Genomic DNA, 13,747 nt, shown 5'->3' with positions numbered 1-13,747 from the left:
CGGGGAACGTTGGCTTCCTCCGTCACTGAAGCAAGCAAGCCTCCTGTTCGCTTCAAGCTGCCTGGCTGCCGGCCGCCATCTTGGTTGGCAGTTAATTTGCATATCTCCCTGATTAGCCAATGGGAAGGGTAGCGGAGGTATGGCTAATTATCATGTTTCTCTATTATTAGATAGGATATATTTTTATTGATTTCAGAGAAGAAGGTAAAGGGAGAGAGAGAAACAACAATGATGAGAGAGAATCATTGATTGGCTGCCTCCTACATGCCCCCTAATGGGGATCAAGCCCACAGCCTGGGCATGTGTCCTTGACCAGAATCAAACCCGGGACCCTTCAGTCCTCAGGCTGACGCTCTATCCACTGAGCCAAACCAGCTAAGGCTGTTTGTTGCACTTTTAATAACACAGATCATAAAAAGTAAAGTTCAACAATATCTTATTGACTGTTGAAAACCTTGGGTTTTCAAAGGGTTAACAATCAACCCTACCTTACTATAAACTACAGGCATCCCTCTGGTTCCGTCCAGACCACCACAATAAAGAGAATATTGCCATAAAGCGAGTCATGATCTTTTTGCTGGTGGAGAATCTTGCCTTCAATTTGTAAAAAAAGTGCAACATCTGTGAAGTGCAATAAGGTGAGGCACAATATAGGTGAACCTGTGGATCCATCAGGGTGCCCTCCTCCTAGTAATGCTGCCCACATCCCTCCACAGTTCCCTGGTTGGCTCTCCTTCCCAATCCAGGCAGAAGGTATGAGCAATCTCTCTCACGCCCAATAATCTGGCTTCAGTACCTCTCTCTTCATTTTCAGCAGACAACTTTGCTTCCTACCAACCATCTATACATATAAAAGGGTAATATGCTAAGTATCCGACCGTTGGATTGGTCACTATGATGCGCACTGACCACCAGAGGGCAGATGCTCAACACAGGACCTGCCGGGACACACACTGGCCATTTACAGAGAAATGGCACCACAGACCTGGTGCCCACAAAGCAACAGTTGGCTTCCCCCAAGTGGGACACAGGCCCCGCCACCACCTCGGAGAGACAGCCCACCAAATCACAGCCGACCCTGCTGAGACCCTATGGCACAAAATGCGGCCCACAGCCCAGACCAGCCTGGAAATGGTCGCTGTGGGCGCCGGGTAATGACGTCACGTAGCAATGCCTGGCTTCCTCTCCCTAGCCACTAGCCTCCTTGGAGTATCTTCAGCCCAGGAACCCGACTTGCTTTATAGCCAGGTGCAAACATTTTACACTCTAACCAAATGTCTGGGAAGTGTCTTCCCGTGCCTCATCTCATTTGATCCTCATAGAAGTCCTGGAGTAGGTAGATAGGAGACTTGGTAGAATCCTATTTTCTTTTCATTAGCCAGAAAACGAAGATTTAGAAAGCTTAGAAACTTGACCCAACTGAAAAGAAGTAAGAAATAGTGGACCTTGAAAATGACTTCAGGTTTTCTCACTGCACAGAATAGAGTCAAGCACTGCCGCAGTTAAATATTTTACTCTTTGTTCTCCCTATTTGATCTACAATAATACTCTGCTTCGTGTTGATATTTACTGCTGTGTTGCTGACAATTACCTGAAAGAGAAGTTGGGGTGCTTCACCGGGCTGGAAAAAGTTTAGCTAAATCAGAAAGCAGGTCTAATTAAGTAAGTTTATTCTATATCTATAAAAGGTTAAGTTGACTCGCACATGAGCGATACCTAAAAGCTCTCGCTGGTGCCAATCGCACACGTGTGTTTCAATCTGTCATTGTCTATTATGAATTTGGTTGACACTTCTATTATAGAGAAAGGGCAAATAGCGATATTAAAATATTTCTTCTAATTAATTTCCTTTAAATGTGCACGAATTTGTGCATTGGGCCACTAGTGAAGAATAAGCTGCTAGCAGCAAGCTGCTCAGCTCTTCACCCCCACACTTGCAAAGTTCCAGCATCTACACCATGCCTTTCTCCTTCCCTACCCTGACATCTTTTAGTTTCTCGTCCCCTTCTGCCTCAGGGCCCTTTAAGTGCCCCATCAGCATCTTTGCCCATCAGTATTTAAACCCACTTATTTACTGGTCTGACCACCAGTAAGAAAACAAAAGAAAACCTTCCCCAACTCTCTACTTCGCAGCCCGATTCTACAAGCCTGGTCCACACAACTGCCTCCCCGTCCTCCCCACATCCACAGCACTCCCCCTGCAGACTTCTGAGCCCACTGAGCCGGCTCTAGCTGAAATCACCAAATGACCTTTTACTAAATCCAATGGACCCCCTTAATCCTTCTAAACTTTGGCAAAGTGCAGTGTACCAAGAGCTTGTCAACCCCTCCTGAAACTCCTTTCCCTCTTGTGCATACACTCGCCTGCTCTGCCTGCCAGTTCTCCACCCCTCTTCCTCAGTCCCCTTTGGGGTATCTTCTTCCTGCTTTTGGTTTTACTCTCATCCGGGCCCTCTGCTCTTTTAAGAGCATGGACCCTCCCTTTGGGCAAGCATATCTAGCCCTAGAGCAGTGATGGCGAACCTTTTGAGCTCGGTGTGTCAGCATTTTGAAAAACCCTAACTTAACTCTGGTGCTGTGTCACATATAGAAATTTTTTGATATTTGCAACCATAGTAAAACAAAGACTTATATTTTTGATATTTATTTTATATATTTAAATGCCATTTGACAAAGAAAAATCAACCAAAAAAATGAGTTTGCGTGTCACCTCTGACACGCGTGTCATAGGTTCGCCATCACTGCCCTAGAGTGTCAATCACAACTTTGTGATGTTGCTGCCATGATCTGTACCCCACCTTTGATTCTACTGGAATGTCATTCATCAAGTATGTCCAGAACCCACCTCATCACCTCAATCACAGGTCTGCTCCCCGTTATGTATCCCCCACTTCAGCCGAGGTCACCACCATCCACTTGAATGCCCAGGCCAGAAACCTGGCATCACTTTGTCTTGTCACCAGTCCTCAAGTCAAGATCAAGTCCTATCCCTTCTAACCTCCCAAATTAGTCTTGAACCCAATCATGTAGGCCATCAGGTCAAGGACACAGTCTGGTTCAAACCCTGCCCCTGCCATTTACACTGAGGTGACTGGGCAAGTTCCTGGCCTCAGGTTTCTCAACTGTGCAATGGAATAAAATGATACACTTCATAGATTAATAGTCACAAATCTCCAAAGGGAATTTTGAGGATGAAATGGGCTAATATAGATAAGGCACCAGAGCAGCACCTGGCACAGAAGTGCTTTGTAGGGTAGATGATGCCCTCGTGGTGACCATGGTCATCATGCATCACCACCCCGGTCCAGACCCTCATCACTTCTCACATGGACGACTCAAACCCCTTCTAATTGGCCTCTCCATCTCCAGGTGGCCTCCCGCCAATCCAGCTTCCACGGGTGGCCAGAGTGATCTTTCTAAAATGCAAACCTAATCGTTACTCCTCTTCGTGCAGCTGTTTCCCTTCTCCTTACTGAGACTTGCAGGCTCCTGCCCTCCCTCCACCCCCAACCCTGCTCTTGCCCTCCAGCCAGAATGAGGCCCAGTAAGCTCCTCTAATGAGCTATGCTCTTTGTGCTATAGACCAAGGCTCGTCCAGCCCTCTGCTGGGATATTCTGCAGCTCTCCTCACACCTGCTTTCTCTTCCAGGTCCTCCAGCAAGCTTTCCCGAACCCCCCAAGTCTGGATGAAATGCTCCCAGTAGCCACCAAGGAGAAACTGTACCTTGCAATTAGTTAGCAATTGCACCCGCCTCTTTACTTGTCTCAAGCCTTAAGAAAATAGAAGCTCCCTGAGCGCAGGGACCATATTTGTCTTTTTCAATTTTATATATTCAGATCCTACCCAAGAGCCTGGCTCATAAAAGGTGCTCAGTAACTATCAAACGACTTTAATAAACGCATCCTACTAACCACAACTTCTCTGATAGAATGCAAATTCCATTTTGCAACAAAACAGTGTTCATTTTTTATTTCAGGGTCCCCTTGACTACAGCATCCCTAGATTTCCATCCAGATTCTAGTTTCGTTGAATGCAGGGATACCTCATCCTGTGTCCCACTGGGAATAAGGGAAGGCAGGGATTCACAATTCAGCATTCGATGGGAACAGATGATAAAAAATACTGAGGATAATGGCAACAGAACACGAACTGTACATTTACAACATGTCGGGGGTTGTGCTAAGCATACCATACACAACACTGCATCTAATCATCACCAGGCAACTCCGGGGAGCACACCAGTCACTCCCAGGGCATCCGAAGATCCGTAAAGGAGAGTCCACTAACGATGCCAAATTCCTCTTCTGAAAGTGTCCACAAAACAAAGCTAAACGCTCTCAACTAAATGGCCTCTCCCAACCCTCTCTCTCTGCCACTGTAGGCAGCCTCCAGCCACTCTAACTTTTCTCTATAAGCCTTGGGGGTAAGTTAGGGCCAGGACTGAAGGCTGCCAGCCCACTTCCCCCTGCCTTTCTGTTACTACTGACATCTGAGTCAACGTGGTTAGAATAATCTGGGAATTATTTGTATTAAGGGAACTGAAACTTTCCTCTTCTTTCCAAAAAGGATAGTATACTTTGTCCAAATGTCCAATATCTTACATCCTATAGTCAGCCAAAACACCCCCAGCCCCCAATTTTAATGCTACAGGGTTTGGGACTTACAGAACCAAACCAAAACACTTGTATTCAGATTGACTGCAACAAAATTCTATGAAATTTTCACTGTCTAGTCACAACCGCCAGCAACATTAAAACGCGTTTGTTTGTTTGTTTTGTCTGTTTTTTGTTTTTACAGCTAATAAATCCCAGTTTAGGAAGGTTAAATCTCCTAAGTTTTGGAACTTTACCAAAATGGGGTAGAGAGAGCGTGCAAGATAAAACAGCTTTTAAACATATTTTCAAAAGCCACCCAGTGTCAAAAACAGAGCTGATGAACAAGAAGGGGGTCTTTGCTTTCCTACTGAGAGACTGGCCTGTTAGTCTCCACCAGCTTGGTGCCTAGAGAGCGACTTGGCCGGCTTCCGTTTCGGGAAGAGCCAGAAGTTTCTGTGCTCGCTAAGGGAGGAGAAGCCCACTAAACATCCTGTTCTTCTTAATAGGCCTGCTGATATATATCCAAGTACTTGAAGTCAATGTTTTGAGAGATTCTTGCTTTATTCTGTTAATTAAGCTGAAACCCGATGTTGGACGGAAGAGAAATGGACAGTGTGTTCCATCCTCCCAATTTATGGAAAGGGAGAAGGAGGTGAGTGGTGAAGAGCGGATGCATGGAGAAGCCCATCCACGTTAGTAGACGACAGTCCTGCTTCTGTTCATAAATCACGTTCAGGGTGAACTCTAAACCAAGGTTTATGAAACAGCACATACGAGCATTTCTATGAGCCACGATGCCAACACGAACTCTGGGTTTTAGATTGGTGTCTCTGGGCTGGCCTAAACAGCCTGTAACGTAAACCACTGTGAAGCCAAAGGAAGTGTCTTCTTTCTGAAACCATGGATTGTTCATGTAGACCTTAGGTGCACATAACTAACAAGAGACAATTGTTACTGAGTGCGGAGGTTTCCACTCATGACAGGGAATGGAAATTAGGCTTCAGGCAACACCCCAATGCCAAGGGTGATTCCACAAGTTTACTTTAGTTCACTTGCTCCGCATTCTAGACACAGCATGCCAGGCTCAATAAGCGGCATGATTCGTTTCCTAGGAAAGAGCTCCATGTAACTTAACCCACCACAGAAGGGCCCTTATCCTGCGATCACCTAAGGGAGCACGAGAATGGAAAAGAAAACAGAACCACAAGATCATCACCAACATGCACTGCTTTTAAAGTCTCCCGCCAGTATCCTGAAAAGCAAAGTTCTGCTTGGAAGAGAAGTACCAGGAGGATATCTGAACCAAGTTTGTAGAACATGAGCACCGGACCACCACGAAGTAGGTTCCAGGCACGTGTGTGGAAACGCTGTGCTCTGTGTTGGGTCAAAAACTGGAATGAGCCCTGGACAGTTTGGCTCAGTGGTTAAAGCGTTGGCCTGTACACAAAAGGGTCGCAGATTTGATTCCGGTCAAAGGCACATGCCTGAGTTGCAGGTTCGATCACCAGTGTGGGGAGTGCAGGAGGCAGCCAATCAATGATTCTCTCTCATCATTGATGTTTCTATCTCTCTCTCCTTCTCCCTTCTCTCTGAAATAAAGAAAACTATTTTTTAAAAAGGTCATTAGTACAGAATCATCTTTTGAAAATATATATGTCCACTTACATATGGCTGGAAAAACATCTAGACGGAGACAAATAACAATTTGTGAGCATGGTCATCTCTGAGTTCTCCAATTATTATCTATGACTTTAACTATTTTTCCTTTTGCTTATCTGTTTTTTTGATTTTTCTTCAATGAACATATATAACATTTATATAAAAGATATGGGAGAACAAAATATTCATACAAACTAAAAACAAAAGCATGGTATACTTCTGCTGAATTGGTGAAATTAGTGTAGACATTTATAATACAATGTGAGAAGCATGTGACCACATAAAACAACACACAAAGGGCAGGTATGGACAAAGGACTCTCGCGGCAGAAAGACAGTGAACTTGACTTTGAGCCCTAATCCAGATGTTTCCCAGCCATGGCCCTTGTGAGCCTTAGTTTATGAACAACGGATAGACTTTGTTTTGACCTGCAGCAACACTGATAGCAATGATCATGCCCTCCCTTCCTGGAACACATTGACTTAGCCTCCTGCTCACACCTCCCCTGGCTTTCCTCCTGCTCCTCAGTGGCAGCTCCCTCTCTGTCTCAGTCTCCCTTACTAGTTCCCCTACCTCTTCCCAGTGCCCAGGGTCAATCCTTGACCTCTTCTCCATTCTATCTATTCTCACCTCTGAGGAGATCTCATCCAGTTTATGGCTTCAATTCCATGTATGCTCCAATTCTTCCTAAATATCTATCTTCAGTTCTGACCTCTCCCCAAAATTCCAGACTGGAATATCAAAAACTGCCCATTGGACATAATCATTGGAAGGTCTAACAGGGCAACTCAAACTTAACATGGCCCAAAATCAGGTTGTGATCTCCCTCCAGCCCTCAAAAATCTGCTCCTCCTAGTTATCCTCATCACAGGTAATAATAACCAAATCTTTCTAAATGCTCAGGTAAAAAATTTGGAGTCATCCTTGTCTTCTTTCTCTCATGCCTTAAACCCAAACCTGTTGACCATACATGTAAAATATACTCAGAACCCTACACTTCACACCACTTTCATAGCTATCACCCTGGTTCAACCATCATCTCCATCCTAGATCATTGCAATAGCCCCCAAATCCGTCTCCCTCCCACCCTTGCCCAGTCTATTCTGAACTCAGCAGCCAGAGTGATAACTATTAAAATATCCATCCATCATGTCACTCTTCTGCTCAAAACCCTCAATGTCTCTCCATCTCCCATAGATTAAAAGCCAACATCCTTGCACTGGCCTACATGTGGACACCCCCTACCTCATCTCCCACTACCTCGTTCTTCACTCACGCCAGCCAGTGGCCTCCCTGCAGTTCTTCAAACCTACTGGATAGGTTCCTATCTCAGGGCCACTGTACTAGCTGTTCCCTCAACCGGAAATACTGTTTTCCCAGATAATCACCTTTTTACCTCCTTCAGGTCATTAATGTCTTTCACCAAGGAGATCCCCCAACCACACCATTAAGTATTGTGACAAAACTCCCCCAATAACACACACTCCCTATCCCCTGTTCTTACTTTTTTCCATAGCAGTTTCACTATCCAACATAACTTGTATTTCACTCACTTCTTTTATTTATGATCTATCTTCCCACAGCTAATATAAGTTCCACAAAGCGGGTCTTTTTTATTGTTTTGTTCCCCACCTAGTACCTAGAACAGGGCCTGCCACATTGCAGGCACTGAATAAATATTTATTGAATAAACAAAGGAGATTAAATGGTACCTGCCCTTACCTCTCTCAGAGTTACATAAAGGACACAGGAAATAAAGAATGTGAAAGTAACTACTATGTAATTTGACACTTCAATAAGTATGTGAGTAGTGTTACCACGATCATTGTTATTATATTGAAGATGTGTCCCTATCTTGACAGTTACGGCCTGAATCAGTCCTTCTTGAACTACAATTCCTCACCTCCCTTTTAGTTATCTACTTTAGTACAAAGTCTAATATCTGAGAATTTGCACAACACTAGGATTCTGGAAAGAATCAGGTTCATAGATCCACTCAAGGTCTAACCCTACAAATGATTACCTTACTCACAAATTGGGACTTTTGTCTTCTCTTGGAGAAGACTAGTGGGAGGGAGAATGGAGATTAAAAGATTAAGCATGATCACTTAAGAGTGTCCGACCTCCCTTTACAGAATGTCATAAATACCCGCTAAGCTCCACGCAACGCAGGGAGAAGACTGTCCTTGACTTTTGCTGGGCCTTGATGATACAACCATGCCTCACCCAACGTGGATTTGTGTGTAACTCTCAATGGACAAAAGGTTGGGTTCAGCTCAACCATCTCCATCTGGAAACCAAGAGTATACAAAACACTCCATTAACTCCAGGAGCTACAGAAAATAGCATGTTTTATTATGGCACTCCCGAAATTACTTTTGAACACACCAGAGTTACAACCCTCTTCTAAATGCAAACGTCTCACAGTCAGTAACAAGCTCAGCTTGAAGACAAATTTGCTAACCTTTATTCCATCTTGGCTAGAAGGATTGTTTAAAACTCCTCTCTGTGAGTTCCCCCAAAGCCATAGCCCTTTAGAGGCCAATAATAATACCTTTACTTGCAAAACTAACATTTAGTTACTGTGGCTAAACTGCAAAGCACTATGAATCCTGGGGAGGAGGATAATTAATCTAATTGAGCTGAACACATAAGGGCTTTCAAGTGGATAAAACTGCACCTTGGAAATTAAAAAAGCAAAAACGTGCATCCTGGGACCCCTGAGCCCAGCAACAGTGCCAGCTCCATGTAGGGAATGGGCAGAGGCGGAGCTCGGGCAGTCTGATCCAGCTTCACTCTTACCTGTCAGCTATGAAACTTTTCATCCTAGAAGTAGATTTCCTCCCTCACACCCTCCAACCCCTTTAGAAAGAAGCAACTCATAAAATCATAGCCTACTAAAGGCCCTAACATCAAAGTTAGAAAACTGACCGATTTAAGACGTAAGCAGCTTAATTGTGAGATTTCGCTTGTCGGCGACATACCAAGCCTGACCTTGTTCTTCTAACATTGCTGGGTTGAAACTGCATTACCCAAGAAGTGGGAGGAAGAAGAGAGTTCATCAGAAAAAAATTACACAATTTTTTTTCCAGAAAAAGCATTCCTTTTCCATGGTCTGTGACTAATTAGACGAGAATACTGCATCTCATCCTCACCAATCTTGGCCTCCCTATTCTTTATTAAAAATAAAACAAACAAAAAAACAGCCAAATTATTTTGCATCTGGACCCTCTCTAAGGAGTAACATGTTCCCAAGAAGGATCGGATGGCCAGGGAAACTGTTTCAAGGGTGTGACACAGGCAAGCTCGTGATCCATTCTGCTGGACCATTCATCCAAGCACACAGGGAGGTTTTCAGCAGGTATCAAGAAGAACCCCACTCTGCTGGTATCTTACAGCTTCCTTCAGCATCTGAAATCCTCTATTTATTATAGTGAAACTAGAGAAAATGAATGAGTCCATACTAGACCAAAGGATTATAAATATAGAAATCCCCTAATATTCTGACATGACCTTTTTTTCTTCAAATGATTTTTTTTTTTTGGCACTTGCTGTTGACTCCACACTGGGTTTGATATTTTCATCACACACAAGTCAGGAGATCTGGAAGGTAATGTTCCAATAGCCCCTCCTCCCATTCACACCTCACAGAGACGTGCACCTGGCTTGGTGTGCCTCAGTGCACCCATCACAGCATGTGATCATTTCAATAAATAAAACTCAAGGGCAACAAGACAATGCCAGGTTCTTGGGAGACACAAGATCTGACACATGTTAATACTTCATTATCCATCCAGGCCCTCTGCCAAGCAGAAGGCACACAGATCACCTTTCCACATAAACACTGCAGGCCTTTCTTGCAATGAGGATCAAGTCCAGTATATTTATTTCATTCATCACACGATCCTTTTCCCTCTACTGTAAAGAGATTCAGAGAATAAAAGCTTTGTTAGTATAGCATTATGCTTGAGAATTCTAAACAAACCGGGGAGGCAAGTCACTTATGGTTTTCATACCAAGCATACCTCAGACAGGCGCCATACAAATACTCCTTCCAGCTTAGAACACCAGTCATGCCTCTCGGAAATGCTGTTCTCTACATGAGCAAGAGACACAGATGCCACTGACTTAGGAAAGATGGGTCCACATGATTACACGTCATCTCACGGGCGGGCCCTGTAGTTCAGTGGGTGGCCCAAGATCGGGACTGGAGAAACCTGAGTGGTTACAGGATGTCCTTAGTTCCTGACACATTTTGAGTTTAGGAATTTTAAAATAAAAATTATATCCCAGTTGCTTTATCTCAGAAAGATGGAATGAAAGTGACTGCAAATGTATAGCGCCAGCAGAAATACCTAAACTTTAAGCAGTTGACAATGACTTGAGCTACAAACATCAAATTAATCTATCACCCAGACCTCCCAGTCTTTACAGATGTGCTTTTAAACTGTCCCTCAAATACCAACCAACCCCCCAAATCTCCCACGAGACTACGTTTCCAGTTCTTACTGAGTGAAGTTTATCATGAGGCATTTTTCATCATGCAGAGTTCTAAAACCTTTCTTTTAAAGTCTTTCTGTTTATTTTCAAAACCACATACATACTATACAGAGTGGCTGAGCCAAGTCACCTGCAGAGAATACAACCAGGAATAGTGCCCGTCTTTGCACCAAATGCTTGGAGTGAAGAAATGTGCTTCAGGGGGCAGAGAACGTTCTTGGTGCCTGTAACATGTGTGCTTCTCACTGCAGGTGGATGAGACCTCAACTGGGGATGTGTTTCATGATCTGCAGCATGAAACCGCCAGGAATTAGAAGATCTAGTGTCTCAACTGGCTTCCAAAACCAAAAATTACACTGTTGCTGTCTAAGCCAGAGATCACCACCACCGACCGGCAGAGGCAAGATAAGATACAAGATTAGGTAAAATGAAGTCAACCGAAGTTACACAAACAAAGGAGGAAAGGGGCAGGATGACCTCATGGGTTACAGCCTTCTCAGAATAAGATGCCCTTCTATAATGATTCAAAGGAAAGAATACGGAGTCACAGTTAACGCTATTGGACATACACACCTAACTTAGCTTCCTGTCAAAGAATTCACAAAAGCTGCACGTTCCAGATCCCAAAATAGAATTAAAATAATTTCAGAGGGATGATTTATTAAACTGATAGTGACTTACAAACTAAAACAGAGAGACATAAATTCCATTTTAAAAAACACAGAGAGACATAAGACTACAGGCTCATGTATCGCATCTAACCCACGCACATATCGCTTTGCTGAGCTGAAAACCACATGCTCTGTAGGACTACACAACACCTTCTCAGGCTGTAGCGTTCACGTGGGTGGGATGCAGTGAGTTCTTCAGAAGACAGACTTTGCCAGAAGGCAGAGTGGTAGCTCACCTGAGCATACAGCTCAATTCTGCAACTACTTTTCCATATCTTTCTTGCACCCATTTATTAATTCAACAAATACTTAGCCAGCACTTACTCTGTGCCAGGAATTGTGCTCTCAGCATTGCTTTCCCAGCAGACACAGTTGTCCCCAGGCCCAATTCACTTCTTTGTTGGATCAATTTTCCAAGCTCTCGTCACGTTTACTTTTCCAGTGATGTCCAAAGCATTCAGTCCCCAAGGTCACCAGCATCCTAGCTTCCTCTTGATGCTCCTTTTATTACATTTTGGTGGCAAGAGAGCCCACATCAAAGCAGCTCATGTTTTTTGCCTTCTCTCTTCCTGCCAATTTTCTCTGTTCCTCCACCATCCACTGACTCGGCATCTGTTGACCTTATCATCCCATCAGGCACCTTGATCGGGAACGGCTTACCCCTTTCCTTATTCAGGCAACTCCGAAATCCTACCTTCCCTACTCAGTTCTTCTGATAATGATCTAAGCACCTATCTCAGTGTATCAAGCACCTCCCCATGACAAAGAGTGCAATAATAACACTGAGCATTTCATAAGGCACTTCCAATTACACCATCGCAGCCCATCCTCAACAACACTGTGAAATAGGTATTAGTTAACTCATTCTACACACAAGAAAACCAAGCTGTATAAATGAACTTGTCTGAGATAATAGAGCGAGCGAGGGCCTGAACTGGGACTCAAACCCTGTCACTTGGTTGCTAAATCATGAATCATGACTTCTATTCCTTGCTCTTATCTCAGCCAAACCATGCTCAAGAAAAGAGAAGCATGATCAAAAGGAAAAAATCGACTACAAAAATTATAATTACAACGTTTAAGAGGAAGAAGGTGGAGTTTTGTTACTAAGGTGGGAAAGGGATGTATATTCCGAAAGATCAAGATTTGGGGACTTGCCCATATGTCTGGCCACAGAGTTGCCCAGTATCTCAGTTACCATAAGTCACACTAGCCCATGAGCCTGGCCTGGCAGGATCTTCCAATTCCACCCAAAAGCTCCTGTTTTCCCTTTAGTCTTTGAAGAGCACAGTAACTGGCAAGAGGAATGCTTTACATCTACTAGACAGAGGACAGGCACTCTGATTTTCTTGCCTACAGTTTCCCGAAGACACTACGCAGCAACTACATCTGGTTGAAGAAAGGAGGACACTGACAGTCAATCTCAGCCAATTTCATGTTTGATGACAATCATGTATCCAAGTATTCATAGGTAAAGGGATAGGGTGTTGTTGTTTTTACTTAGCTAAGTAATGCTAACTCAGTGACAGTCAATAAATATTTTGGATGAGTCTATGATAGGCCTGCCTGCACCCTTGCCAACTCTGATTATAGGCAAAGGGATAACAAATAGAAAATGCTCATGGCTTCCATGATTTTACTATCTGACTCTTGGAGATATTTCCCATTAGGGTTTTGTTTCATCTGTTAGGATTTGTTTTAATTTTATTTGCTTATTTCTTCATTTTTCCTTCATTCTTTCATTTATTCACTGAGCTTTTTATTGAAGTAGAACATGCAATAGAGGATTTGTGATAAAATATAAAAATGAGCCTTTATAAAATATCATCCCTTTCTACCACATGACACCTGTATGTCTTTGAGAAAGTCACAGTACTTCTTGGAGGAGGTTCTTCACTAGTAAAAGAGGGTTACTAGAGTAGACACTATTCATTTTAAAGTGGTTTTCTGAAAGTCAAATCAATTGATGAATCTGAAAGGAATTTAATATTATTAGCATGGATCTATATGGCTCAGAAAAATCTAGTAGCAAAAAGTATATATTTACATTCAAGAGACTTCCTAGAGGTATATATGTGTGTGCATTACATGCACATGTGTTATCATGTGTTATCAGCACCTGTAGTGGGAATGGCTTTGTGACTTCCAGGTAGTATTATCATTACCCATGTGCAACTATATTTCTGCAAGCGTCCAAGGTCAAGGTAGTAACAAAATTTGGCAACAGCTGCCTATGTACCTGAACTTGAATTGTGTGAATATTATGGTTCTATCCCAACATCTAATTTTCCATCATTCCACCTCTAGAGCTCCCCCCCCCC

At 43.4% G+C, this 13,747-nt stretch overlaps 1 protein-coding gene and 1 long non-coding RNA gene across 6 annotated transcripts in view; both read right to left on the bottom strand.

Annotated features, from left to right (window-relative positions):
- The window catches only part of JAZF1 (JAZF zinc finger 1), a 327,260-nt gene that overhangs the window by 248,290 nt on the left and 65,223 nt on the right, over positions 1 to 13,747 (bottom strand). The gene's annotated exons all lie outside the window — the stretch shown is intronic.
- On the bottom strand, positions 8,367 to 10,715 carry LOC106725543. Its single transcript, XR_001361426.1, has 3 exons — positions 10,085 to 10,715; positions 9,187 to 9,278; positions 8,367 to 8,545 (listed from the first exon to the last, which is right to left on the bottom strand). It is a non-coding gene; the product is annotated as an uncharacterized LOC106725543 (long non-coding RNA).

This window comes from Myotis brandtii, unplaced genomic scaffold (assembly GCF_000412655.1).
Source record: "Myotis brandtii unplaced genomic scaffold, ASM41265v1 scaffold17, whole genome shotgun sequence".
In the NCBI taxonomy this organism is placed as follows: Eukaryota; Metazoa; Chordata; class Mammalia; order Chiroptera; family Vespertilionidae; genus Myotis; species Myotis brandtii.
The sequence above is the reverse complement of the archived record's forward strand: the minus strand, read 5'-3'. Positions and strand labels throughout refer to the sequence as shown.